A 26,612-nucleotide genomic window follows, 5' to 3' on the forward strand; every position below is an offset into this window, starting at 1 on the left:
GGTCCCAGCTACTTGGGAGGCTGAGCCAGGAGGAACACTTGAGCCCAGAAGGTCAAAGGAGTAATAATTTTGATTTTCCAGTCTTCTTATTTAAGAATGCATTCTGCAGCCAGGCGTAGTGGCTGACAGTTATAATACCAGCACTTTGGGAGGCCGAGGCAGGTGGATCACTTGAGCTTAGGAATTTGAGACCAGCCTGACCAACATGGTAAAACCCTGACTCTACTAAAAATAAAAAATTAGCTGGCCATAGTGGCGCATGCCTTGTAGTCCCAGCTACTCAGGGGGCTGAAGTAGGATTGCTCGAAGCCAGGAGGGAGAGGCTACAGTGAGCTGAGATTGCGCCACTGCATTCCACTCTAGGCAACAGAGTGAGACTCCATAGCCAAAAAAAAGAAAAAAAAAAAGATATGTATTTTGTAAGGCTATAGCTTCCATAGATAGTAGTGATTCCTTGGATGGATCCGAGGAAAATAAATTAAAAACCTTCTAGAAATGATTCACCATGCTAGATGCCATTAGGAACATTTTAGGCCAGGCACAATGGCTCACACCTGTAATCCCAGCACTTTGTGAAGCTGAGGCAAGAGGATCGCTTCAGCACAGGAGTTCAAGACCAGGTTGAGCAACATGGTGAGACACTGCATCTATAAAACATAGAAAAATTAGCCAGGTGTGGTGGTGTATGCTGGCAGTTCCAGCTACGTAGGAAGCTGAGGTGAGAGCACAGTGTGAGCCTAGAGGTCAAGGCTCTCAATGCACTCAATGCTGGCTCTGCCTTTATCACGCATGAGAAGACCCACACAGGAGAGAAGCCCTGTGAATGTAGTTGGTGTGGGAAGGCCTTCAGCTGCCACTCTTCCCTTGTTTTACATCTCAGAAGTCCTACTGGGGGAAAACTTCGAATGTAATGAATGTGAAATTCATTCATATCCAAAAGAATGAGACCATGTCTCAAAAAAAAAAAAAAAAGAAAGACATCTGTTTTTAAAGAATAAGACTGGAAAGTCAAAATTACTCCTGATCCATCTGATCCATGATGGGCTGCAGAATTCATGTGTTAGCAGGTGCGAGAACAATATTCATAACCTCATACATCTTCCTCAGAGCTTCTGTCAATAAGCAGCCATATTTTGAAAGGAATCTTTATTCTGAGGAGGAAGTCTCAACAGTGGGTTTAAAATATTTAGTACAGGCCGGGCATGGTGGCTCATGTCTATAATCCCATCACTTGGGGAGGCCAAGGCAGGCAGATCACTTCAGGTTAGGAGTTGAAGACCAGCCTGACCAACATGGTGAAACCTCATCTCTACTAAAAAAAAGCTAGCGTGATGGCGAGTGCCTGTAATCCCAGCTACTTGCTCAGGAGTCTGAGCCAGGAGAATCACTTGAACCTAGGAGATGGAGGTTGCAGTGAGCCAAGATCGCACCACTGCACTCCAGCCTGGGTGACAAGAGTGAAACTCTGTCTCAAGAAGATGAAATGAAATAAAATAAAATATTAATTATACCATGCTATAAACACATGTGCTCTCATCCAGGCTGTGTTCTTCCATTTACATATGGAAAAACAGATTCATTATTTTCAAACAACATAAATTCTTCAACATGAAGTCTCTAACAATGAATAAGTGTGTCAGATGAGTCACTGCCGCTCACGCTCACTGAATCCCTATAGGTGTCAGTCCAGTGTGTCAACTCTGGTGTCTAGTAAGAGCAGGTACTCAGGAGACCTTCCCCACACTAGACACACTGGTACAAGGTTGCCTGAGCACGTACCTTCTTGTGCTTGGTCAGACAGGAGCTGTCCCTGAAGGCTTGGCCACACCGATTACACTTGTAGGGCTTCTCAACAGTATGAGTGCTCTGGTGCCAGATGATGCCAGTAATGTTCCTGAAAAGTTTGACACTGGTTATAGCCACAGACCATCTAACCAGTATGAATCCTCTCATGCCTGATGAGGCACATGGCCCCAGTGAAGTGTTTTTCACACTATTTAACTCATGAGATTTCTTTTCAGAATCATTTTCTGATGCACAAGAGGTGACTACTGTGGTTGAAGAATTTTCCACACTCCATACACATACAGGGTCTCTCTCCAATGTTAATTCTCCCATGGTTAATAAGTTACGTGTGATCAATGAAGGCCTTTCTACACACAGTACATACTTCTCTCATGTATGAATTCTCAGATGGACAATAAGGTGGGAGACATCAGAAAAGGATTTTTCATATTCATTACATTTGAATAGTTTTCCCCCAGTAGGACTTCTGAGATGCAAAACCAGGGAAGAGTGACAGCTGAAGGCCTTCCCACACCAACTACATTCACAGGGCTTCTCTCCTGTGTGGGTCTTCTCATGTGTGAGAAAAGCAGAACCAGTACTGAAGGCGTTCCCACTTACTGCATTTACAGATTTCTCTCCTGTGTGGATTTTTCAATGCACAATCAGGCTGTAATTCTTGGAGAAGGATTTTCCACAGTCATTACAGGTATAAGAGCTCTCTCCAGTATGAGTCCTCTGGTGACTAAGGAAATGAGATTTCCATCTAAAGGACACTCCACATTCACTGCAGTCATGGTATTGACTTCCAAAGATACTTCCATTCTGTTCCTAAGGACATGTGTCCTTATCAAACACCACCTCATGTCCTTCTCCTTTGTGTGGTTCCTTTCTCTGACAGTTATATGTTGTTCACTAAGGTGTGCAGAAAGTCTGAAGGAGTTACCACCTTCACTACATTTTGAAGGCTCATCTCCTTGTTAGATCTTCATCAAGGTGGTCATGTTGTCAACCCTGGCTGATGGCTGCTCTACAGTCATCATTTTCCTCAAGGATTTGACCTTTAGAGCCTTTCTGACAATTATATCTGTAACTACTATGTTTAACCTTTAAGTCACGTTCACAGAAACCTGTTGTCCGAGGACCTCTTTGACATGAAGCTAGGACTGAGCAGATGACCACAATGGTCATGGTGACCACAGCCCCTCACAAGATGCCCTGGGTCCTTGTGGGTGGATGCAGTTTGCCTCAAATGCACCTCTAAATTTTTTTTTTTTGGAGACAGAGTTCCACTCTTGTTGCCCAGGCTGGAGTGCAATGGCATGATCTCAGCTCACTGCAACCTCCGCCTCCCAGGTTCACGCGATTCTCCTGCCTTAGCCTCCCGAGTAGCTGGGATTACAGGCATGCGCAACCAAGTCCAGCTAATTTTGTATTTTTCTCCATGTTGGTCAAGCTGGTCTTGAACTTCTGAACTCAGGTGGTCTGCCCACCTCGGCCTCCCAAAGTGCTGGGATTACAGGCATGAGCCACTGCACCCAGCCTGCACCTCTGGATTTCTATGGAGCATTCCTACGTGGTCCTCACATTCCCAGACTTCTAATGCAGATAAACAGGAATCATCCCTGATTAACCTTTCCATTTTCACAAAATTGGATGTTCTTTCCCAACATCCCAAAATGATGCTTCCATTTGACTTTTGTTTCCCAGGCTGGAGGGGAAAAGGGGAAATTTTTTGAATCCTCAGAGGAAAAATTGCTAGTTAGAATGGTAGTGTGTAAATATTCAAATCAGCCAGGCCAGTATCTACTAAATCTGACACTCTGCCCATTCTGTGACACCGCAATTCACTCACAAGTGTACATCCAAGAGAAATGTGTATATATGTTCACAGAAACACCATTCATAACAGCCTGAGACTAGACACTATCCTAACGTCCCCAGTTGGGGAATGGAACAATCGTGGTTTACTTACATGATGAAATACCACACATTAACACGAGTCAATAAACTAAGAGTTCACAAAAATATGGGCAAATTCCTCAGGCACATTATATGAAAGACGAAGTACATTTACTCAAAGTGCACAGTCTGTTTACTTTGTGAAAACTTTTAGTTTTATATTTATGTATTTCTTTAGCACGTGTATCTTATTTCCATGGAAAGCTTTTACAAAATCATGTGTGCACAAACACATCCTACCAAAATAAATTAGCCAAGTATACATAGATTTTTTTTTTTTTTTTTTTTTTTTTTGAGACGGAGTTTCGCTCGTTACCCAGGCTGGAGTGCAATGGCGCGATCTCGGCTCACCGCAACCTCCCCCTCCTGGGTTCAGGCAATTCTCCTGCCTCAGCCTCCTGAGTAGCTGGGATTACAGGCATGCGCCACCATGCCCAGCTAATTTTTTGTATTTTTTAGTAGAGACGGGGTTTCACCATGTTGACTAGGATGGTCTCGATCTGTTGACCTCATGATCCACCCGCCTCGGCCTCCCAAAGTGCTGGGATTATAGGCGTGAGCCACTGCGCCTGGCCTTAGATATTATGATTTTTAAAAAGGGACAGGGTCTGGCTGTGTTGCCAGCCTTAACTCAAACTCCTAGGCTCCTCCCACCTCATTATCCTAAGTAGCCGAGACCACAGGTACATGTCACCATACCCAGCTAATTTTTTAAAAATTATTTTTTAAGCCGGGTGCGGTGGCTCACGCCTATAATCCCAGCACTTTGGGTGGCCAAGGCGGGTGGATCATGAGGTCAAGAGATCGAGACCATCCTGGTCAACAAGTGAAACCCCGTCTCTACTAAAAATACAAAAATTAGCTGGGCATGGTGGCGCGCGCCTGTAGTCCCGCTACTCGGGAGGCTGAAGCAGGAGAATTGCTTGAACCCAGGAGGCGGAGGTTGTGGTGAGCCAAGATCGTGCCATTGCACACCAGCCTGGGTAACAAGAGCGAAACTCCGTCTCAAAAAAAAAAAAAAAAAAATTATTTTTTGTAGAGACAGGTCTCACTATGTTGCCCAGGCTGGTCTCAAACTCCTGGCCTCAAATGATCCTCCAGCTTCAACCTTCCAAAGTGCTGGGACTACAGGCATAAGCCACTGTGCCCATCCTCTACCTCTATTTCTGAGGTCCCCTCACTGAGGAGAACTTGATCTCCAACTGTCTCCAAGATATTTCTTCAATGTCCCACAATGCTTTGCTTTCTGTCTATGCAAACACAAATCATCTTCCACTCTCCTTTCCACTGCCATTACCCTTCTGACTTCACCTCTCCCACCCACTCAGTTCCTCTGAATCCATGTATTCTGGACTGTATAGTCCTCTCAATCCTTAGAGCTCTGCCCGGCATTGCACCATGAAGAGACCAAAAGCTGTGGCATGGCCTATGCTGCTCCTCCCTGAGTCTTGCCAATTCTAATAAACAGCCACCCCATTTTCTTACTGGAAGAGGCCAGAAACCTGCTCCATTCGGATGGAACATCCTCCATTCTCCCTTTTCTCAAAAGTCACACCTCAGCTGTCAGCTCTGACTTTCAAACACACCTAGTATCCTACCAATTTACACTTCCTCCACCACTGTGGTCCAAGCTACAACCACCTTTTTATTACAAAGTGAAGTATAACATAAATAGAGTAAATTCAAAGTGGACGACTCACTGAGGCTTTAGATGTATCTTTAGGAGTCTTTGTATGTGTATGCAGCTGGACAACCAGGACAATCCATGATATAAAACATTCCCACTTTCTAGAGGTAATCAGTGCTCTGACTTACCACAGACTGCTTTGACTGGCCCTTAACCCCACACGAGCAGTACTGTGTGATCAGTGCTCTGACTGGCCCTTAACCCCACACGAGCAGTACTGTGTGATCAGTGCTCTGACTTACCACAGACTGCTTTGACTGGCCCTTAACCCCACACGAGCAGTACTGTGTGATCAGTGCTCTGACTGGCCCTTAACCCCACATGAGCAGTACTGTGTGATCAGTGCTCTGACTTACCACAGACTGCTCTGACTGGCCCTTAACCCCACACGAGCAGTACTGTGTGATCAGTGCTCTGACTTACCACAGACTGCTTTGACTGGCCCTTAACCCCACATGAGCAGTACTGTGTGATCAGTGCTCTGACTTACCACAGACTGCTCTGACTGGCCCTTAACCCCACACGAGCAGTACTGTGTGATCAGTGCTCTGACTTACCACAGACTGCTTTGACTGGCCCTTAACTCCACATGAGCAGTACTGTGTGATCAGTGCTCTGACTTACCACAGACTGCTTTGACTGGCCCTTAACTCCACATGAGCAGTACTGTGTGATCAGTGCTCTGACTTACCACAGACTGCTTTGACTGGCCCTTAACTCCACATGAGCAGTACTGTGTGATCAGTGCTCTGACTTACCACAGACTGCTCTGACTGGCCCTTAACCCCACACGAGCAGTACTGTGTGATCAGTGCTCTGACTTACCACAGACTGCTTTGACTGGCCCTTAACCCCACACGAGCAGTACTGTGTGATCAGTGCTCTGACTTACCACAGACTGCTTTGACTGGCCCTTAACTCCACATGAGCAGTACTGTGTGATCAGTGCTCTGACTTACCACAGACTGCTTTGACTGGCCCTTAACCCCACACGAGCAGTACTGTGTGATCAGTGCTCTGACTTACCACAGACTGCTTTGACTGGCCCTTAACCCCACACGAGCAGTACTGTGTGATCAGTGCTCTGACTTACCACAGACTGCTTTGACTGGCCCTTAACCCCACACGAGCAGTACTGTGTGATCAGTGCTCTGACTTACCACAGACTGCTTTGACTGGCCCTTAACTCCACATGAGCAGTACTGTGTGATCAGTGCTCTGACTTACCACAGACTGCTTTGACTGGCCCTTAACTCCACATGAGCAGTACTGTAACATCTACAAGCTCTTGTCTTGGGCTTGTATCATTCAACAGTAGCTCTCAGGGTTGTTTGCATGGTTAACTGAATCTCACAGAAAAAAAACTGTTTTTTTAAATTCATTACCTTTTTGACCATAAGAAAAAACTATTTTTTAAGACACTGTCTCATTCTGCTACCCTGGCAGGGGTGCAGTGGTGTGATCATAGCTCATAGTGGCCTCCAACTCCTGGGCTCAATCAATCCTCCTGTCACAGTCTCTAAAGTAGCTGAGGCTACAGGTGAGGACCTTAAAAAAAAATTTTTTTTTAATAGACACAGGGTCTCACTATGTTGTCCAGGCTGGTCCTGAACTGTTGGCCTCAAGCAATTCTCCAACCTTGGCCTCGCAAAGTCCTGGGATTACTGGCATGAGCCACCATGCCCAGCAGATAACAAACAATTAAAGAATTAACACCAATTCCTCTCAGATTCTTCCACGACATGAAGAAGAGTCTCCCAAAACTTCCTAACTCATCCTATGAGGCTAGCATTACCTTGATACCAAAGCCAGGCAAGCACGCTACAAGAAACCTAGAAACCATATCCCTTAAATGTTGATGCAAAATCTTCAACAAAATACTAGCAAACCGAATACAACAGTATACTACAAGGATTACACACCATGACCAAATGGGACTTATTCATGGAATGCAAGGATATTTCAACATATCAAAATTAATTAATGTGAAACATCACAGTAACAGAATTAAAAAAAAATGACCACCTCAAATGATACTTTAAAAGCGCTGGACAAAATTCAACACTGGATCCCTGCCTTTCTTCACTGTGTTTTGTTTTTTGTTTTTTTTTTCTGAGACCAGGTCTTACTCTGTAACCGAGGCTGGAGTGCAGTGGTGTAATTACGGCTTCTCTTCGTGCCTTGACCCTCCTTGGGTCAGGTGATTCTCCCACCTAAGTCTCTCCATAGCTTGGACCACATGTACAGGTCACGACTCCTGGTTAATTTTTGTATTTTTTGTAGAGATGGGGTTTTGCCATGTTGCCCAGTCTGGTCTCAAATTCCTATGCTCAAGTGATATGCACATCTTGGCCTCCCAAAGTGCCGGGGTTACAGGTGTCAGCCAAGCACCCAGCCCCAACACCCTGGCATGATTAAAACTCAATAAACTAGGTGTGGAAGGAAACTACCTCAAAATAATAAATGCTACATATGAAAAATTCACATCCTACATCACGCTCAATGGTAAAAGACATTAATAAAGGTTGGCTGGGTGCAGTGACTCATGCTTGTAATCCCAGTGCTTTGGGAGGCTGAGGTGGGGGAACTGATTGAGCCTAGGAATTTGAGACTAACATGGGCAACAGATTGAGACCCTGTCTCTACAAAAAATTAAAAAATTAGCCGGACATGGCAGCATGCATCTGTAGTCTCAGCTGTTCAGGAGGCCAAGGCAAGATCACTTGAGACTGAGTTCAAGGCTACAGTGAGCAATGATGGCACTCCTGCACTTCAGCCTGGGCAACAGAGTGAGACAGTGTCTAAAACACAAAATAAATAAAACCTTTATTGTAAGATCGGAAACAAGACAATATGGCTGCCTTCACCAGTTCTATTCAATGTAGTACTTATTGGAAGGTCTGGCCAGAATGATTAGGCAAGAAAAACAAATAAAAGGCATCTAAAAAAAGAAAAGGAGGAAGTAAAAATTACCTCAATTCACAGAAAGCATGATTTTATATAGGGAAAACGCTCACAGTTACACATGTGCACAACGCTGCTAAATCTAACAAATTCATCAATGCTGCAGAATAGAAAACCAACATAGAAAAATCTGTTGCATTTCTATACACTAACAATGAACAATCCAAAAAGAAAATTAAGAAAAAATTGAAGCCAGGCGCAGTGGCTCATGCGTGTAATCCCAGCACTCTGGGAGGCCGAGGCAGGTGGATCATGAGGTCAAGAGATCGAGACCATCCTGGCCAACATGGTGAAACCCCGTCTCTACTAAAAAAAAAAGAAAAAATACAAAAATTAGCCAGGCGTGGTGGTACGTGCCTGTGGTCTCGGCCACTTGGAGGCTGAAGCAGAAGGATCACTTGAACCCAGGAGGCAGAGGCTGCAGTGAGCCGAGACTGCACCACTGCACTCCAGCCTGCCGACAGAGCAAGACTCTGTCTCAAAAAAAAAGAAAAAAAAAAAAAGAAAGAAAAAATTGCATTTACATTATCTTAACTAAAAAGGCAAAAAACTGATACACTGAAAACTACAAAATGCAGCTCAATAAAGTTAAAGATGATACAAATATTAAATGAAAATTGCCAGGAAAATAACAACAACAACAACAAAATGATGATACAAATAAATAAAAAGACATCACATGTTCATAGAAGACAATATTGTTAAAATATTTCTGTAAAAGGCCAGGTGCAGTGGCTCGCATTTGTAATCCCAGCACTTTGGGAGGCTGAGGCAGGCAGATCACGAGGTCGGGAGTTTGAGACCAGCATGGCCAACACAGTGAAACCCCATTTCTACTAAAAATATAAAAATTAGCCGGGCATGGGCCGGGCATGGTGGCTCATGCCTGTAATCCAAGCACTTTGGAGGCCAAGGTGGGCGGATCACCTGAGGTCGAGAGTTCAAGACCAGCCTGACCACGCTGTCTTAAAAAAAAAAAAATTAGCCGGGCATGGTAGTGGGCACCTGTAATCTCAGCTACTCGGGAGGCTGAGGCAAGAGAATCACCTGAACCCAAGAGGCAGAGGTTGCAGTGACCCAAGATCGTGCCACTGCACTCCAGCCTCGTGACTCTGTCTCAACAACAACAAAAAAACTGTAGAAAAAAAGTTTTTGTATCACACCACAACAATCAACAGAGAAGACTTCTGTGACCTCTGGTCACCAGCAAGTGTGGGACTTTTTCCCTACCACCAACAACCAATTAATTCTGCAGCAGAATCCTCAGCAAAGTACAGCAGGCTGTTCTCTAAGCTGATTCAGCTCTGACACTCTCAACCTGGAGATAGCATCAGATCCCACAGGTTAAGGGTGCAGTCCTACAAGACTGCCCATACTTTCAATGCCAATCGCAAACTCCAGGCTGTTTCACCTGTGCTTCTGACTGATGGCTATAACTTGGAGTTCCCAGACTCTCTCCTTGGGTTCAATTAACTTGCTAGAGCAATTAACAGAACTCAGGGAAATACTTATGCTTGCTAGTTTATTATCAAGGGCATTACAAAGGATACAGATGAAATGATACATAGGGCAGGGCATGGGAGAAGGAACTCAGAGCTTCCATGCCCCCACTAGAAAGGCCACCCTCCAGAAACCTCCCTATGTTCAGCTATCTGGAAGCATGTCCTTTTGGGTTTTTTATGGCGGTTTCATTACACAGGAATGCCTCACTGAATCACTGGCCGCTGATAATCAACTTAATCTTCAGCCCCCTCCCCTCCCTGAAGGTTGCGGGGTGGGGCTGAAAGGTCTCAACTTTCTAATCTGGCCTTAGTCTTTCAGGTGACCAACCACCATCCTGAAGCTTTGTAGAGGCTGCCAGATATTACTTAACAAAAAGATACCTATCACTTAAAAAATTCCAAAGATTTTAAGAGTTGTATGGCCAGCAAATGGGGAGGAAGACCAAATATGTATTTCAAAATATCACATATTGCCCTACTCAAAGCATCTATATTTTCATGTAATCTTTATCAAAATCCCAACTTTTTTGGCAGAAATAAAAAAATTCAACTTAAAATTCATATGGAGTCTCAAGAGACCCCAAATAGCCACAACAATCTTGAAAAACAACAAAGCTGGAGGTTTCACATTTCCTGATTTCAAAACTTAAAAAGCTAATAGTAACCAAAACAGGATGGTACTAACACAGAGACTGACATATAGACTAACAGAATAGAGGGCCCAGAAATAAACCCTAACCTACATGGTTAAAGGATTTCTGACAAGACCATTAAATGGGAAAGGACGTTCTTTTCAACAAATGGTGCCAGGGGTACTGGAAATCCACATGCAAAAGAATGAAGTTGGAACCTTACCTTATATTATATAGAAAAATTCACTCAGGCTAGCTCGGTGGCTCAAGCCTGTAATCCCAGCACTTTGGGAGGCTGAGGTAGGAGGCTTGCTGGAACCCAAGAGTTCAAAACTAGTGTGAGCAACATAGTGAGAACCCCATCTCCACAACAAAAAAACTAGCCAGGAGTGGTAGTGTGCACCTGTAGTCCCGGCTACTTGGGAGGCTGAGGTGGGAGGATTGCTTGAGCCCGCAAGTTTGAGGCTGCAGTGAGTCATGATCATGCTACTACACTCCAGCCTAGGTGGCAGAAGGAAACCCTGTCTCAAAAAAAAATTATTTTTAAAAAATGCACTCAAAATAGATCATAGACTTAAATGTAAAACAGAACTATAAAATTTTTAGAAAAAAATTGGAGACTCCTTGGTTCTTAGGACTTGAAATCAAAAGCATGATCCATAAATGTAAAAATTGGTAATTTGTACATCATCACAATGAAAACTTTTGTTCTGCCAAAGACCCCTGTTGAGAGAATGAAAAATTACAGACTAGAAAAAAAATTTGTAAATCACATACTTGACAAAGGACTAGTTAACTATACTATGTAAAGCACTCTTGGCCAGGCACGGAGGCTCACGCCTGTAATCTCAGCACTTTGGGAGGCCAGCGTGGGCGAATCACAAGGTCAAGAGTTCAAGACCAGCCTGATCAACATGGTGAAACCCTGTCTCTACTAAAAATACAAAAAATTAGCTGGGTGTGGTGGCAGGCACCTGTAATCCCAGCTACTTGGGAGGCTGAGGCAGGAGAATCCCTTGAACCCGGGAGGCAGAGGTTGTAGTGAGCCAACATCACGCCACTGCACTCCAGCCTGGGCAACAGAGTGAGACTGTCTCAAAAAAAAAAAAAGAAAAAAACTCTCAAAACTCAACATTTAAAAAAGAAAAAATCCAATTAAACAATGGGAAAAGGATATGCACCTAATTTCCTTCAAGAGGACACAAGATGACAACTAAGCACATGTAAAGATGCTCAACATCATTAATCATCACAGAGATGCAAATGAAAAGCACAATGAGAGATCACAGTATACCTACCAGAAGAATTAAAGTACAAAACAATGGTGACAGCGAATACTAGTAAGGTGTTGCAGAAAATTGATACCTCATATATTGGTAATGGGACCATAAAATGGTACAGGCACTCTGGAAAATAGTTTGGCAGTTTCTTGTAAAACTAAAAATAAACCTACCATATTGAATAGGCAGCAGGTGGTCTTAAAAAAAAAAAAGAATCTCCATATGACCCAAGAATTGCACTCTTAGGCATATAACCCAGAGAAATAAAGACATACAAAGGCTCACACAAAAACCTGTCCACTAATATTATGGTCGCTTTATTCACAACACCCAATAACAAGAAACTACCCTGATGTCTTCCAATGAATGAATGGTTAAACAAACCTTGGTACATTCATACCGTGTACTATGATTTGAATGTATTCCCTCCAAAATTGGAAAATATATATATATATACACCTACATACAGATAGATTAGATAGATAGATATGCAGATTTTTGTGTTGTTGTCAGAGACTGGCTTGCCCTATATTGCCCAGTCTGGTTTCAACTCCTAAGCTCAAGTGATACTTCTACCTCGGCCTCCCAAAGTGCTGGGATTGCAGGCATGAGCTGCCACACCTGGCCCCATGTGTTGGAAATTTAAATTCCCAATGCAACAGTTTGGGAGATGTGGCCTTTTGGGAGGTGTTCAGGTCATGAGGGGTCTGCTCTCATGAATGGATTCAAGCAGTTATAAAAAGGGCTTGCAGGAGTAGGTCTGCTCTCTTCCATCCTTTTGCTACGTGAAGACACAGCAAGCAGGCCTTTACCATATCAAATGCCTGTGCCTTGATCTTGGACTTTCAGCCTCCAGAAGTACGAGAAATAAGTTTCTATTTTTTGTAAATTATTCAATCTCAGTTATTCTGTTACAGCAGTAAAAAATAATCTAAGATTATTTTACAGAATACTCATCAGTAAAAAGGAAGGAACTACTGACACAATAACTTGGATGGACCTCAAGGAAATTATACTAAGTAAAAAGAAGCCAATCTCAAAAATATATATACTTCATGACCCCACTATCCTAACATTTACCAAATAACATGATTGCAGAGATAGAGCATTCATAGTTGACAGGGCCAGGCGTGGTGGCTCATGCCTGTAATCCCAGCACTTTGGGAGGCTTAGGTGGGTAGATCATTTGAAGTTAGGAGTTTAAGACCAGCTTGACCAACATGGTGAAACCCTGTCTATATTAAACACACAAAAAAATTAGCTGGGTGTGGTGGCACATGCATGTAAACCCACCTATTCGGGAGGCTGAGGCAGGAGAACTGCTTGAGCCCAGAAAGTAGAGGTTGCAGTGAGCCAAGATTACACTACTGTACTCCAGCCTGGGGGACAGGGCGAGACTGTCTCAAAAAAACAAAAAAACCAAATGCTGACAGAGGTTAGAGACTGGAGATAGGGAGTGTGAGGATGGCCACACAAGGGGAGCACAAGGGAGTCATGTAGCAACCTACCATCAAGAATCTTGACTATGGTGGTTACACAAAGCTACATAGCATAAAATTTGGCACAACTACAACATACACAAATGAGTACCTGTATAACTAGTGAAATGTGATAAGCTCTCTAGGTGGTACCAATGTCAAGTTCCTGGTTTTGATACAACAAATCACTGCGTCACATATGCAAAATGTTAACATTGGGAGAGGCTAGTTGAAAGGTGTATAGTACCTCTCTATTCATTTCGTTGTATCCTCTTGTGAATCTATAATTATTTCAAAATAAAAAACAAAAACAAAAAACACAACAGTGCAGAAACCTTGTCAACAGAGGAAACGATGAGACAAGTCTCAATAATCTTAAGAGATGTATTCGCCAAAGTTAGCGACGTGCCTAGGAGACAGGTCTATGCCTTTCTCCAAAAATGATTTTGAGGGTTCCAAATGTATTTTGTTTTTTTATTTAGAGATGGAATTTCATTCTTATCGCCCAGGCTTGGGTGTAATGGCACAATCCCAGCTCACTGCAACCTCCGCTTCTTGGGTTCAAACAATTCTCCTGCCTCAGCCTCCTGAGTAGCTGGGATTACAGGCATGTGCCACCACGCCCAGCTAATTTTTATATTTTTAGTAGAGACAAAGGTTTCTCCATGTTGGTCAGGCTGATCTCGAACTCCCAACCTCAGGTAATATGCCCACCTCAGCCACCGAAAATGCTGGGATTACAGGTGTGAGCCACCATGCCCGACCAAGAGCTCCAATTAAAAGGGGGGCTGGGTGCAGAGGTTCATGCCTATAATCTCTGCAATTTGGGAGATCGAGGTGAGTGGATAAATTGAGGTCAGGAATTCCAGACCAGACTGGCCAACATGGTGAACCCCCGTCTCTAATAAAAATACAAAAAAAGGGCCGGGCGCGGTGGCTCACGCCTGTAATCCCAGCACTTTGGGAGGCCGAGGCGGGTGGATCACGAGGTCAAGAGATCGAGACCATCCTGGTCAACATGGTGAAACCCCGTCTCTACTAAAAATACAAAAAAAAATTAGTTGGGCATGGTGGCACGTGCCTGTAATCCCAGCTACTCAGGAGGCTGAGGGAGGAGAATTGCCTGAATCCAGGAGGAGGAGGTTGCAGTGAGCCAACATTGCGCCATTGCACTCCAGCCTGGGTAACAAGAGCAAAACTCCGTCTCAAAAAAAAAAAAAAAAAAAAATTAGACATAATGGCACATGCCTGTAATCCCAGCCACTGAGGAGGATGAGACAGGAGAATCGCTTGAACCCAGGAGAGGGAGGTTCCAGTGAGCCGAGATTGTGCCACTGCACTCTGGCCTAGGTGACAGAGTGAGACTCCGTGTCAAAAAACAATGTTTAGGCCAGGTTTGGCAGCTCACGCCTATAATCCCAGCACTTCGGGAGGCTGAGGCGGGCGGATCACCTGAGGTCTGGTGTTTTGAGACCAGCCTGGCTAACATGGTGAAACCCCATTTCTACTAAAAATACAAAAATTAGCTGGATGTGGTGGCAGGCGCCTGTAATCCCAGCTACTCCGGAGGCCAAGGTAGGCGAACCACTAGAACCTAGGTGGCAGAGGTTACAGTGAGGTGAGATCGTACCACTGCCCTCCAGCCTGGGTGTAAAAGGCAGACTTCATCTCAAAAAAAACAATTTAAAGGGGAAAGGACAGGATATTGAGAAGCACAGTTTTCACATAAACAAAAGGGGCAGAGGAAAATGTGAGGAATCTGAATTTTACACAACATAACACAGACAAAACGGGGCAGGGGAACAACTGGATATGCACTTATGTCTGGCTGGCCAGAGTGACTGAACTTGTAAAAATAATCTATCTAATCCCAGCACTTTGGGAGGCCGAGGTGGGCAGATCACGAGGTCAAGAAATGGAAACCATCATGGCCAACAAGGTAAAACCCCATCTCTACTAACATACAAAAAAGTAGCCAGCCATGGTGATGGGCACCTGTAGTCTCAGGTACTCAGGAGGCTGAGGCAGAATTGCTGGAACCTGGGAAGTGGAGATTGCACCACTGCACTCCAGTCTGGGCAACAGAGTGAGACACTGTCTCAAATAATAATAGTAATAATATTAATACCATAATATTATTAGGAATTGGGAAAATTTGATAACGTAAAACTGTTGCTCACTTCCTTAGAAGTGTGATAATGGTTCCATGGTTATGCAGAAGAATGTCTTTATTCTTTTTTTTTTTTGAGATGGATTCTCGCTTTATCATCAGGCTGGAGTGCAGTGGCACAATCTTGGCTCACTTCAACCTCTGCCTCCCAGGTTCCAGTGACTCCTGCCTCAGCCTCCTGAGTAGCTGGAATTACAGGCACCTGCTACCACGCCTGGCTATTTCTGGTATTTTTAGTAGAGTCGGGGTTTCACCATGTTGGCCAGGCTGGTCTCGAATTGCTGACCTCAAGTGATACACCCGCCTCGGCCTCCCAAAGTACTGGGATTACAAGCGTGAGCCACTGTGCCCAGTCGAATGTCTTTATTCTTAGAATATATGTCCCAACATATTTATGGGTAAAGTGTCATACTTGTAATAAATATATATACACGCAGACACATACATACATAAACATAAAATATATATGGGCACATAAAAATTACATGTATCAAATATACATGTGCATAATATACACACACAATATACACATATACACACATACAAAAATACATATATACATACATATGCCCCAAATATATACATATACAAATATGTATATATACATGTATGCACAAATATACATTATTAATACTTAACTGTTATATATTACAGGCACATAAAATACGGCAAAACATTAGTTGGTGAATCTTGGGTGGGTGATGGGCATTCATTATACTCATTTTTCAACTTCTCTGTTAGAGTATTTTGGAAACCTGTCAAAATATAAAGTAGGTAGGGGAAATATAAATGCCTCCTGGAGAGATATTCCAGATCATCATTCATTAACACCTTGGTGACATGAATTTATAACAGGTTTCTCAAAAGGCATTCAAGAGATGGTTATAAGTGTTCAAGGGGGAAAAATATGATGCTAGCTAGAAGCTGTTAAAAAATCAACTATGGAGTTACCACCTGGGAAAATGCTAGCTTGTAAGGCCCTTTCCAGGCAATAGGTTTTGATGTAGGACAGTAAAGGCAGGCCAGAAGCGTCAGCCTCTAAGAAATGGAGTCAGGGAAAGCCAGAGCTGTCCAAAGCACTCACGGGTTCCTGCGGCCAACCCTGGAATCAACGGAATCAACTGGCCCTCTAGCTGCTCCCCGTGGTTGGCAGCTGATCCAAGTTCAATGCTATTTAATCTCTTTGTGAGCTAAGTAAGTTTCTGAGTAGACAAGTAAGTGAAAATAGGACAAATATAATTCTATTCAGGATTCAACAAGGGAGCTTGCTTTTTACATAAAACTTCAAATTCCATTTAAATATTTTATATTAAAGACATCACTGCAAAATTAATGCATGCTTACTGTAGAAAATCCTGAAAACACAAATAAGTACAAAGACAATAAAAATAATCTATAATCTCACTGTTGAGCCTTGGTTGCATTTACTTCCTGTTTTCTTCACAGAGAGTCACTTTGAAACAGGTGGAGTTAACCTGTATATATAACTTGGGTCCTTTTTTGTTTTTCTTAGTTAACACTGTATTATGGGTAGTTCCCACAACATTATATATAAAAAATCACATTCTCTCTGAAGAACAATTCAGAAGAACTAGGCTGAAATTAAAAACTGTAAATGCCAAGAGATGTGGTGGATCAACACTGGCATCCTTTTCCCAATGACATAAATAAAAATTCACAAGTAGTATCAGAGGATCTCACATTTAGTAAGCATAGTTTCATCAAACTTTTGTTCCAATTAGGTATGTATCCAAGCCATCATGTACATGTGTTTCTCTCAACACTTGTGTGAAAATTTTGAAAACTTTCAGGCTAGAGAAACCCTTACAAGGATACACATTGAACATGCTCTCTAAAGCACTGGTGGAAATGCTGAAAATCTGGAAACTTCCAAGATGTTCATCAACAGGGAAGGCAAGGCGAAAAGAACTGTGGCATTTTCACAAGGAAGAATACTATATAGCAGTGAAAGCCAGTGTGCTGAAAGCTTCACCTAGTACAAGAGAGAAGGTGGGGAAAGAAGCCGGTTGCAAAGTTTCGTAGCACATGAAGCATGCCAATTTCAAACACAAACACATGCACGAACACACTCACCCAATACTCCATATTGCCAAAGGCAGTGGATATTATAAAGAAAAAACCTCTAAAAAAAAAAAAATGCCTGGGCACACAATGTAAATGTGTGTTGGATGCATCACACACCCCCTCTGTGATCTCAAGTCTGTGAGAAAAGAGCCAGCTTCCTGTGGCCACAGGGATGACCCCTTTTCTTTCACTCTGCATTTACTGAACACATACTGTATGCCAGACCCTGTTCTAGGCATCAATAATTTAGCAGTGGATCAAACGGACGAAGACCTCCACCCCGCAGAGCATTCTAGCAGGGATAAGCAAAGAACTGCAGAATCTGTCACTGTCAAATGCTCACTCTGCAAACTGAGGAAGCACATACACCTGCAATCCAGTTTCTTAGGCTCCTTTCCCAGACTGTCCCAATCTCTACCCACTGCCTACAACTCAAAACCAAGCAGCATCAGAGAATGAACTGCCCAAGGAAGAAGCTAGGGCATGGGTTTTCCCTCTGATGCAAGCTCTATTTATTCACCTACGGCCCAGCACAAACAGTCCTTGGGCATGTGAGGATTCTGCCTGTTACTGAGTAAGAAGAGGGTTTAGAGGACAGATACGACCTGTCAGGCTCCCACTGGATCATGGAAAGGCCAGAGGCAAGGGAGCAAGGAAATGCCTCTATCAGGGAGAAGAGGTGTGGTGATGTGGCTGAATTCTGGAAATATCTTTTTTATTTTTATTTTCATGATTGTATCTTACTTTTTTAAAAATATATATATATTTTTAAATTGAATTTTAGGTTTTGGGGTACATGTGAAGAACGTGCAAGACTGTTTCATAGGTACAGACATGGCAGCGTGATTTGCTGCCTTCCTCCCCATCACCTATATCCAGCATTTATATTTCTTTCTGTTTTTTTTTTTTGAGACTGAGTTTCGCTTGTTACCCAGGCTGGAGTGCAATGGCGCGATCTCGGCTCACTGCAACCTCCACCTCCCAGGTTCAAGCAATTCTCCTGCCTCAGCCTCCCGAGTGGCTGGGATTACAGGCACGCGCCACCATGCCCAGCTAATTTTTTGTATTTTTAGTAGAGACGGGGTTTCACCATGTTGACCAGGATGGTCTCGATCTCTTGACCTCATGATCCACCCACCTCGCCTCCCAAAGTGCTGGAATTATAGGTGTGAGCCACCGCGCCAGGCCCTATTTTTACATATTTCTTGAGACAGATTCTTACTCTGTCACCCAGGCTGGAGTACAGTGGCACAATCTTGTCTCACCGAACTTCCGAACCCCAAGTCCAAGCGATTCTTCTGCCTCAGCCCCCTGAGTAGCTGGGATTACAGGCATGTGCCACCAAGTCCAACTAATTGAATTCTGGAAATATCTTAATGGTTAAGGCATGAGATTTTGGACAGAGACGATGTGGGGGTTAGGGAAGAGAGAAATATCCAGGTGGACAATGAGGATTGTGGGTGGAAGGAGTCACCACTTACAGGGAAGGACTGAGTTTTGGGGAGAGGAGACGCTCAGCTGAGGACCCCAAAGTCTCAGATGCCAGTCCCTGAGGGTCAGCTTTCAGGCAACAGAGGTTTGTGGGGAGGGCAGCCCAGTCTACAATAGCAGGAAAGGGAGGAAGGGCACGCCGGTGGGGTCAGCACCCAGCAGGGATGGGGGCGTTCACGGCGGAAGGCAGCTTCCACACACAACCCGAAAGGGGCAGAGGAGGAAGCCATCTCCTGGGAGGAGAAGGAAGAGGAGGAAGAACCAGGTTGTCAGGGGAGCAGGATGACAAGTCGGGAAAACGTCCCTGGGAGTCAGACTCGGGAACCCGAGGGTTGTTCATGCCCAGATCTCCTGAGGAGAGGGAAGGGCAAACGCACCTGTGCAGGTAGAGGCGGGGCCACAACCCGGGGAGGTGAGAGAAGAGTGCCTGTGTCCGCAGGAAAAAACAGAATGCTGGGGAGTCTGGTCCGTCCCGGTGGGAGGGGGAGGAAGAGAACTGCGCCCCCGCCTCAAGCTAAGAGAACGGGAGCCTGCGGTCTCTAAGAACGGGAATTAGTCCGCGCCCCGCGGGGAGATTCAGGGTCGGTACCCCGCGGGGAGAAGGGAAAGGGCCGCGTCCCACGCACATGTGGGGTAGGGGTCTGCGCCCCACCGGGAGAGGAGAGTAGGGGCTCGACCCCGCGGGGAGAGAACGAGCGGGAGGCCCCGCCCAGGACGCCAGGCCAGCGCGCCCGCGGGACCCTGCCCAGAGCGGCGCCGCCGCGTACCCTGAGCAGGAAGGGCGTCCACGCAGCCACATCCCAGCCCCAGCCGCCCTCCAGTACTGGACGCCACCCTCACGAGGCCTTGGCTGCACGACCGCTAGACGGGAGTGGGGGAAGCCGAGACCCGAGAGGCGGCGAGGGTGGGACTCACCTCCCGCCGCCGCGGCGTCTACGTCAGCGCGCCCTCGGGCTCTGCGCATGCGCGCGCACAGTCTCCGGATGCTCCTTTTCCGGCGACCCCAGACGGCGGGGAGCAGCCCGGGTGGGGCGGGATCATAGCTGCCGGGCAGCCAGAACCTGGGAGCGCGCAAAGTTTCCTTTCCCGGTCCGAGTCCTTCACCTCCGCTGGTAGGTGAAGTTTAACAGCCGGAAACACGCCGGGAGCGCTCGTCGGCCGACCGTGAGCCGCCGCAGACAAGCACCTAGTCTCAGACCGACCAGCCCTACATCCCTTTGCGATCCTGCCCCACCCTGGACGCGCGGGTTCCACTCCTAGACTGCTCTGTCTCCTTCCTCTCACGGCATCGGTCACTCCTGTTCAGCGGTGTACGACGCTGCAGTGGACGCTGGCCGACACCTTCATGCGGTCGTATAACCTTACATGCGCAATTAACATTTTACTCGGTCGTGTGATGCTCCATCCAAAATAACCCGTTTACACGATTATATAAGACTCCCTGGCACAATAATCCCTCCACGTGGTTACGTAAGACTCCATAGCACAATAACCCCTTCATGCCATTGCGTAAGGTTCCATGCCACAGTAACAACTTTAGGCCATCGCACAACACTATGGCACAATAACCACTTTACAAGGTTGCGTAATACCCTATGGCACAACCCTTTCACATAGCTGTGTAATCTTCCATGGTGCAATAACCACTTCTTCGTGTAATCCTCTGGGGCACAATAATAATTTTATGTGGTCATAAAATGCTCCACTCTGAATACACCATTTGCTCGTTTTCCTTCCTGTCAATGGACATTGGGGCTGTTTCCAGTTGAGAGTCACTACAAAAAAACCTGCTATGAACATCCTGTGTGTATCTTTTGATAAGCAGGCTTGTATTCCTGTTGGGTGAATGCCTAGGACTGCAACTGTCTCTTCGTGGGTGCACAAGTTCAGGTTAGGAGATACCACTAGTTTACACTGCCCCTGCAGTGTTGTTTAAGATATTCAGTTGCTCCACATTCTTGCAACATTTGGTACAGTTGTTTTCATTTTAGCCATTAGTGTGGTGTGAAGTAGAATCACACTGTGGTTTATTAGTAGTAAAGTTGGGCACACTTTCAAGCACTTACTGGCCATTTGTATTTCCTTGTTTATGAGGGGCCAGCTGACGTCATTTACCAATGTTTCTATTACGTTTCTTTTTTATTGAGATGCTGAGTTCTTTGTATATTTGGAGGCCAGTCCTTTGTTGGCTCTACAGTGGTCTTCTCCCACTCTGTCACTTGCCTTTTTACTTGCGTAATATTGCTTTCTGATGAACCTATTTTTTTCTTTTCTTTTTTTCTTTTTTGAGACAGAGGTTCGCTCTTGTTACCCAGGCTGGAGTGCAATGGCGCAATCTCGGCTCACCGCAACCTCTGCCTCCTGGGTTCAAGCAATTCTCCTGCCTAAGCCTCCTGATTAGCTGGGATTACAGGCGCGCGCCACCATGCCCAGCTAATTTTTGCATTTTTAGTAGAGACGGGGTTTCACCTTGTTGACCAGGATGGTCTCGATCACTTGACCTCGTGATCTACCTGCCTCGGCCTCCCAAAGTGCTGGGATTATAGGCGTGAGCCACCGCGCCCGGCTATTTTTTTTCTTTTCTTCAGACAGAGTTTCACTCTTGTTGCCCAGGGTGGAGTGCAATGGCGCGATCTCGGCTCACTGCAACCTCTGATTCCCAGGTTCAAGTGATTCTCCTGCCTCAGCCTCCCAAGTACCTGGGATTACAGGCACTTGCCACTACGTCTAGCTAATTTTTGTATTTTTAGTAGAGATGGGTTTTCACCATGTTGGCCAAGAGGGTCTTGATCTCCTGACCTCATGATATGACCGCCTTGGCCTTCCAAAGTGCTGGGATTACAGGCATGAACCACTGCACCTAGACATTTTTTTTTTTTTTTTTTGGAAATAGAGTCTCACTCTGCTGCCCAGGCTGGAGTGCAGTACTGCAATCTTGGCTCACTAGAACTTCTACCTCCTGGGTTCAAGCAATTTTCCTGGCTCAGACTCCTGAGAATTTGGGATTACAGGTGTGTGCCATCATGCCCGGCTAATTTTTATACTTTTACTAGAGATGGGTTCTGCCATGTTGGCCAGGCTGGTCTCGAACCCCTGATCTCAAATGATCCACCCATCTTGGCCTCCCAAAGTGCTGGGATTACAGCTGTGAGCCACTGTGTCCAGGCCCCTTTCAGTTTTAAAGCCAGGAACAGGGAGTAGAATCCTTCTCACATTTCAGCTCTCTACTCGTTCCTTCCTCAGCATCTGACTCCAGCCTATAACCTCTGCTTTTAAGGGCATGTGTGCTAGATTGGGCCCATCCGGATAATCCAGGATACCGTCCTCTCTATCCCATGTCCCGCTCATCTCAGCCACACTTGCAATGGCCCAGGCTACCCCAGAATCCATCTGGAACTCACCTAGTCCACATCTCATATCCTCTTTGGTCAGGAGTTTCCATCCTCTGTAACGGAATTACAGTAGCCTCTCCTGATTGTCAGTTTCACTTCTCCACCTTTGTTGCCCAAGGTCAACTGTGGTCTGAAAATATTAAATGGAAAATCCAGAAATAAACAATTCACAGGTTTCACACTGCACACTGTCATGAGTAGCATGATGAAATCCCATGCTGTACCACAGCATCCCATCCAGAATGGGAACCAGGCATTTGTCCAGTGTTTCCACATTGTATATACACCCGTCATTAGTTGCTTTTAGGAGCTACCTTGGTTATTAGATCAACCATCGTGGTATCACAGCACTTGTGTTCAAGTAACCTGTATTTTAAAAATTATTTTATAAATTAAACCTTATCATAGGTAAGTATAAGAAAAAACACAAGGCCGGGCGCGGTGGCTCACGCCTGTAATCCAAGCACTTTGGGAGGCTGAGGCAGGTGGATCACGAGGTCAAGAGATCAAGACCATCCTGGTCAACATGGTGATACCCCGCCTCTATTAAAAATACAAAAAATTAGCTGGGCATGGTGGCGCGTGCCTGTAATCCCAGCTACTCAGGAGGCTGAGGCAGGAGAATTGCCTGAACCCAGGAGGCGGAGGTTGCAGTGAGCCGAGATCGCGCCATTGCACTCCAGCCTGGGAAACAAGAGCGTAACTCCGTCTCAAAAAAAAAAAGAAAAGAAAAAACACAGTATACAGTAGCCTTTCACATGCATGGGTTCCACATTTGTAGATTCAACCAATTTTGGATTGAAAGTATTCGAAAAAACATTGTATCTGTACTGAGCATGTGCAGATGTTTTTCCTCATTATTTCCTAAACAATACAGTATAAAATTTACAAAGTATTTACACTGTATTAGTAACATAAGTAATCTAGACATTACTTTTTTTTTTTTTTTGGAGATGGAGTCTCACTCTGTCTCCCAGACTGGAGTGCAGTGGCGTGATCTCAGCTCACTGCAACCTCTGCCTCTCAGGTTCCAGTGATTCTCCTGCCTCAGCCTCCCTAGTAGCTGGGATTACAGGCACATGCTACCACACTGGCTAATTTCTGTATTTTTAGTAGAGACGGGGTTTTGCCATGTTGGCCAGGCTAGTATCAAATTCCTGACCTCAGGTGATCTGTCTGCCTCGGCCTCCCAAAGGGCTCGGATTATAGGCGTGAGCCACTGTGTCTGGCCTAGACATTACTTAAAGTACACTGGAAGATGTGTGTAGGTTATATGCAAATACACACCATCTTCTATCAGGGACTTGAGCATCTTCCGATTTGGTGTCCGAGGGCAGTCTTGGAATCAATCCTCCACAGATACGGAGGGACAACTGTATATAATGATTCGTGCCATATGAGGTTTCAGGCATCCACCATGGTACTGGAATGTGTCCCTCTTGGATTTGGTGGGGGGGACTACTCTATGTAATGTACATACTATATGTACATTACATTTCATTTCATTTCACTTTGTAGAGATAGGGTCTCTGTCTGTTGCCCAGGCTGGTCTCGAACTCCTGAACTCAAGTGATCCTCCCAGCTAAGCCTCCCAAAGTGCTGGGATTACAAGTGTGAGCCATAGTGCCCAGCCTAATAAATTTTTTTCAAAAAAGAGCAAGGAGAATACAATTCACACAAAACCATGGGGCTCATACCAATATCATATTGACACCACTTCTTCAGGATGCTTACCCTCTGGCCACAACTGGTCTGGGGATGAGCCCATCCCAGAACCTGAAAGGTGAAACAAGAGGCGGAGATGCTGCTGACACTAACTCTGCAACACCTACATATTTTGCTAGAATGCTGCAGACACCAAAGTGAAGTGCCCAGCTGGGGCATTTCTAACAGTCCACTAGGGACTTATGTCTTATGATACACCCATTTCTACAGAGACACAAATCTGTAACTTACAACTGTACATATCCTGGGAATGTGAGACTTTTTCCCCTCAATAATGGGGTTCATTCCTTTGAAAGTATCAACAAGAAACGTATACACCTCAGCCTTGGCACAGCTCACACCTGGGCTGGATAACTCTGCTGTGGGGGCCATTGTGAGCCTTGGAGGATGTTTAGCAGCAGCCCCAGCTTCCACCTGCCAGACACCACCCTTCATCATGACACCCAGATGTCTCCTGGAGGCAGAACTGTTTCTAGATGAGAACCACTGCTCACAGTGAGTAGATCCACATGTTCAAGTGTGCCCAGACCATGGAATATTACGCAGCATTGAGGAGAAACCATGGCCACCTGCAGCAACATGGGAGTCTAACATACACAGTGTTGTGCAACAGGCAGGCATCTAATTCCGTTCACACAAACACATGGTGAGGCAGGCCTTATTACGGAAGCTACTACAGAGGGGCTTGGGAGGCCAGACTCAACTCCAGCTTGGACAAGAACAAGTGAAGGTTTACAGCTGAGAAGCAGCAGAGTGTCTGGTGCATGAAAATTTACTAAGTGCAAACCTCACAGATAAGGGGTGAATTCTTGCCAAACCAACTCAAGAGAAGTTTTGCTGAAGGCAGGCCAAGGGGAGAAGACATTGAGGGTGGGGAACAAGGAACTTGATCAGGTATTAAGAGGAAGGGGAAGATTTTTGCTAAACTGACTCAGTAGGATTATGTATTAGTCCATTCTCACACTGCTATAAAGGACTACCTGAGACTGTTATTTGTGAAGAAAAGAGGTTTCATTTCCTCACAGTTTCACAGGCTGTACAGGAAACATGGCTGGGAAGCCTCAAGAAACTTACAATCATGACAGAGGGTGGAGAAGCAAGCACGTCTTACTATGGCAGAGCGAGTGGAGCAGGGAGTGCTACAAACTTTTAAACAACGAGATCTCATGAGAACTATCATGAGAACAGCAAAAGGGGAAAGCTGCCCCCATGATCCAATCACCTACCACCAGGTTTGTCCCCCAACACTAGGAATTACAATTTGACCTGAGATTTGGACAGAAACACAGAGCTGAACCATATCATTCTGCCCTGTCCCACCCCCAAATCTCATGTTCTTCTCATATTGCAAAATGGAATCATGCCTTCCCAACAGTACCCCAAAATCTTAACTCATTCCAGCATTAACTCAAAATTCTATGTCCAAAGACCCATCTGAGACAAGGCAACTCCCTTGCACCTATGAGCCTGTAAAATCAAAAGCAAGTGAGTTATTTCCAAGATACAATGGGGGGTACAGGCATTGGGTAAATTCCCCCATTCCAAAAGAGAGAAATTAGTCAAAACAAAGGGGCTACAGGTCCCCTGCAAGTCCAAATCCCAGCAAGGCAGTCATTAAATCTTAAAGCTCCAAAATAATCTTCTTTGACTCCATGTCTCATATCCAGGTCACACTGATGCAAGGGGTGGGCTCCCGAGGCCTTGGGCACTCTGCTCCTGTGACAATGCAGGATACAACTTTGTTGCTGCTTTCACAGGTTGGCATTGAGTGTTGGTGGCTTTTCCAGGCACATGGTACAAGCTGTTGGTGGACCTACCATTCTGGGGTCTGGAGGATAATGACCCTCTTCTCACAGCTCCACCAGGCAGTGCCTCAGTGGGGACTCTGTGTGGGGGCTCCAACTCCACGTTTCCCCTCCACACTGCCTTAGCAGAGGTTCTCGACGAGGACTCAACCCATGCAGCAGACTTCTGCCTCGATGTCCGTGTATTTCCAAACACCCTCTGAAATCTAGGTGGAAGCTCCCAACAACACTTGCCTTCTGTGCACCCAGAGCTCCAACACCACGTGGAAGCTGCCGAGGCTTGGGGTTTGCACCCTCTGAAGCAGTGGACAGAGCTGTACCTCGGCCCCGTTTAGCCACAGCTAGAGCTGAAGCAGCTGGGATTCAGGGTGCCAAGTTTTGAGGATGCACAGAGCAGTGGGGCCCTGGGCTTGGCTCACGAAACCATTTTAGTCTCCTAGGCCTCTAGGCTTACGAAACGAGGACCTGCTGTAAAGGTCTCTGAAATGCCCCGCAGGCATTTTCCTCATTGTCTCGGCTATTAACATTCAGTTTTTTTTTTTTTTTTTTTTTGAGACAGAGTCTTGCTGGAGTGCAGTGTCTCGATCTTGGCTCACTGCAACCTCAGCCTCCTGGGTTCAAGCAATTCTCCTGCCTCAGCTTCCCAAGTAGGTG

General features: G+C 45.3%; 1 protein-coding gene across 8 annotated transcripts in view; it reads right to left on the reverse strand.

Moving 5' to 3' along the window:
* Positions 1–26,612, reverse strand: part of ZSCAN18 (zinc finger and SCAN domain containing 18) — a 67,237-nt gene that overhangs the window by 25,601 nt on the left and 15,024 nt on the right. Inside the window, exons 2-4 of one of the 8 annotated variants that reach the window (XM_064367415.1) lie at positions 22,438–22,558; positions 16,100–16,215; positions 1,780–1,894 (exon numbers count right to left, since the gene is read on the reverse strand). The gene's annotated coding sequence lies outside the window, so the exon portion shown is untranslated. Of the gene's footprint in view, positions 1–1,779; positions 1,895–16,099; positions 16,216–19,413; positions 19,651–19,951; positions 20,020–22,437; positions 22,559–26,612 lie in introns of those variants that run through there. The other 7 variants (XM_012473195.3, XM_012473193.2, XM_012473191.3 and 4 more) reach the window with 7 other exon arrangements.

Source organism: Aotus nancymaae, unplaced genomic scaffold, assembly GCF_030222135.1.
Source record: "Aotus nancymaae isolate 86718 unplaced genomic scaffold, 86718_ANA_hifiasm-v0.15.2.pri h1tg000069l, whole genome shotgun sequence".
Classification (NCBI taxonomy): Eukaryota; Metazoa; Chordata; class Mammalia; order Primates; family Aotidae; genus Aotus; species Aotus nancymaae.